Source organism: Taudactylus pleione, unplaced genomic scaffold (genome assembly GCF_031769625.1).
Source record: "Taudactylus pleione unplaced genomic scaffold, aTauple2 ptg000775l, whole genome shotgun sequence".
Classification (NCBI taxonomy): domain Eukaryota; kingdom Metazoa; phylum Chordata; class Amphibia; order Anura; family Myobatrachidae; genus Taudactylus; species Taudactylus pleione.
This window is the reverse complement of record NW_028285177.1, coordinates 22,501-25,000: the sequence shown is the minus strand read 5'-3', so window position 1 is coordinate 25,000 and position 2,500 is coordinate 22,501. Positions and strand designations below refer to the sequence as shown.

At 38.6% G+C, this 2,500-nt stretch overlaps 1 non-coding gene and 10 pseudogenes across 1 annotated transcript; all 11 read left to right on the top strand.

Moving 5' to 3' along the window:
* Window positions 1–31: 31 nt before the first annotated feature.
* Window positions 32–150, top strand: LOC148475224 (5S ribosomal RNA; annotated as a pseudogene).
* A 116-nt stretch (window positions 151–266) lies between these two features.
* LOC148475223 (5S ribosomal RNA) lies at window positions 267–385 on the top strand (annotated as a pseudogene).
* Window positions 386–500: 115 nt separating this feature from the next.
* LOC148475222 (5S ribosomal RNA) lies at window positions 501–619 on the top strand (annotated as a pseudogene).
* A 116-nt stretch (window positions 620–735) lies between these two features.
* On the top strand, window positions 736–854 carry LOC148475221 (5S ribosomal RNA; annotated as a pseudogene).
* Window positions 855–970: 116 nt separating this feature from the next.
* On the top strand, window positions 971–1,089 carry LOC148475220 (5S ribosomal RNA). Its single transcript, XR_015872749.1, has one exon. It is a non-coding gene; the product is annotated as a 5S ribosomal RNA (ribosomal RNA).
* Window positions 1,090–1,205: 116 nt separating this feature from the next.
* Window positions 1,206–1,324, top strand: LOC148475219 (5S ribosomal RNA; annotated as a pseudogene).
* Window positions 1,325–1,440: 116 nt separating this feature from the next.
* LOC148475218 (5S ribosomal RNA) lies at window positions 1,441–1,559 on the top strand (annotated as a pseudogene).
* Window positions 1,560–1,675: 116 nt separating this feature from the next.
* On the top strand, window positions 1,676–1,794 carry LOC148475217 (5S ribosomal RNA; annotated as a pseudogene).
* Window positions 1,795–1,910: 116 nt separating this feature from the next.
* Window positions 1,911–2,029, top strand: LOC148475216 (5S ribosomal RNA; annotated as a pseudogene).
* Window positions 2,030–2,144: 115 nt separating this feature from the next.
* On the top strand, window positions 2,145–2,263 carry LOC148475215 (5S ribosomal RNA; annotated as a pseudogene).
* Window positions 2,264–2,378: 115 nt separating this feature from the next.
* LOC148475214 (5S ribosomal RNA) lies at window positions 2,379–2,497 on the top strand (annotated as a pseudogene).
* The last annotated feature ends 3 nt before the right edge of the window (window positions 2,498–2,500 follow it).

Here is a 2,500-nt window from a genome sequence, read left to right as displayed (position 1 = left end):
TAAAAGAGGTCTAAAGTTAATGTTTTTGAGCACCTACAGCCAAACCACACTGGACATGCCCAATCTCGACTGAACTTGGAAGCTATGCAGTGTTGGGCCTGGTTAGTACTTGGATGGGAGACCACCTGGGAATACCAGGTGCTGTAGGTAATTTTATACTGCCATAACATTCTTTTCTATTACATTTTACATTTAATTTTTTCAACTTATCAATGAATTTACTTGAGTTAAGAAGTAATAGAGGTCTTAAGTTAATGGCTTTGGGCACCTACAGCCAAACCACACTGGACATGCCCAATCTCGTCTGATCTTGGAAGCTATGCAGTGTTGGGCCTGGTTAGTACTTGGATGGGAGACTACCTGGGAATACCAGGAGCTGTAGGTAATTTTATACTGCCAAAACTTTCTTTTCTATTACATTTTACATTTCATTTTTCAACTTATCATTGAATTTACTTGAGTTAAGAAGTAATAGAGGTCAAAAGTTAATGCTTTTGAGCACCTACAGCCAAACCATACTGGACATGCCCAATCTCGTCTGATCTTGGAAGCTATGCAGTGGTGGGCCTGGTTAGTACTTGGATGGGAGACCACCTAGGAATCCCAGGTGCTGTAGGTAATGTTATACTGCCATAACAGTCTATTCTACTACATTTTACATTTAATTTTTTCAACTTATCAATGAATTTACTTGAGTTAAGAAGTAATAGAGGTCTAAAGTTAATGCTTTTGAGCACCTACAGCCAAACCACACTGGACATGCCCAATCTCGTCTGATCTTGGAAGCTATGCAGTGTTGGGCCTGGTTAGTACTTGGACGGGAGACCACCTGGGAATACCAGGTGCTGTAGGTAATTTTATATAGCCATAACATTCTTTTCTATTACATTTTACATTACATTTTTTCAATTTATCAATGAATTTACTTGAGTTAAGAAGTAAAAGAGGTCTAAAGTTAATGTTTTTGAGCACCTACAGTCAAACCACACTGGACATGCCCAATCTCATCTGATCTTGGAAGCTATGCAGTGTTGGGCCTGGTTAGTACTTGGATGGGAGACCACCTGGGAATACCAGGTGCTGTAGGTAATTTTATACTGCCATAACATTCTTTTCTATTACATTTTACATTTAATTTTTTCAACTTATCAATGAATTTACTTGAGTTAAGAAGTAATAGAGGTCTAAACTTAATGTTTTTGAGCACCTACTGCCAAACCACACTGGACATGCCCAATCTTGTTTGATCTTGGAAGCTATGCAGTGTTGGGCCTGATTAGTACTTGGATGGGAGACCTCCTGGGAATACCAGGTGCTGTAGGTAATTTTATACTGCCATAACAGTCTATTCTATTACATTTTACATTTAATTTTTTCAACTTATCAATGAATTTACTTGAGTTAAGAAGTAATAGAGGTCAAAAGTTAATGCTTTTGAGCAACTACAGCCAAACCACACTGGACATGCCCAATCTCGTCTGAACTTGGAAGCTATGCAGTGTTGTGCCTGGTTAGTACTTGGATGGGGGACCACCTGGGAATACCTGGTGCTGTAGGTAATTTTATACTGCCATAACATTCTTTTCTATTACATTTTACATTTAATTTTTTCAACTTATCAATGAATTTACTTGAGTTAAGAAGTAATAGAGGTCTAAAGTTAATGTGTTTGAGCACCTACAGCCAAACCACACTGGACATGCCCAATCTCGTCTGAACTTGGAAGCTATGCAGTGTTGGGCCTGGTTAGTACTTGGATGGGAGACCACCTGGTTATACCAGGAGCTGTAGGTAATTTTATACTGCCATAACATTCTTTTCTATTACATTTTACATTTAATTTTTTCAACTTATCAATGAATTTACATGAGTTAAGAAGTAATAGAGGTCTAAAATTATTGGTTTGTGGCACCTACAGCCAAAGCACACTGGACATGCCCAATATCGTCTGATCTTGGAAGCTGTGCAGTGTTGGGCCTGGTTAGTACTTGGATGGGAGACCACCTTGGAATCCCAGGTGCTGTAGGTAATTTTATACTGCCATAACATTCTTTTCTATTACATTTTAAATTTCATTTTTCAACTAATCATTGAATTTACTTGAGTTAAGAAGTAAAAGAGGTCTAAAGTTAATGTTTTTGAGCACCTACAGCCAAACCACACTGGACATGCCCAATCTCGTTTGATCTTGGAAGCTATGCAGTGTTGGGCCTGTTTAGTACTTGGACGGGAGACCACCTGGGAATGCCAGGTGCTGTAGGTAATTTTATACTGCCATAACATTCTTTTCTATTACATTTTAAATTTCATTTTTCAACTAATCATTGAATTTACTTGAGTTAAGAAGTAAAAGAGGTCTAAAGTTAATGTTTTTGAGCACCTACAGCCAAACCACACTGGACATGCCCAATCTCGACTGAACTTGGAAGCTATGCAGTGTTGGGCCTGGTTAGTACTTGGATGGGAGACCACCTGGGAATACCAGGTGCTGTAGGTAATT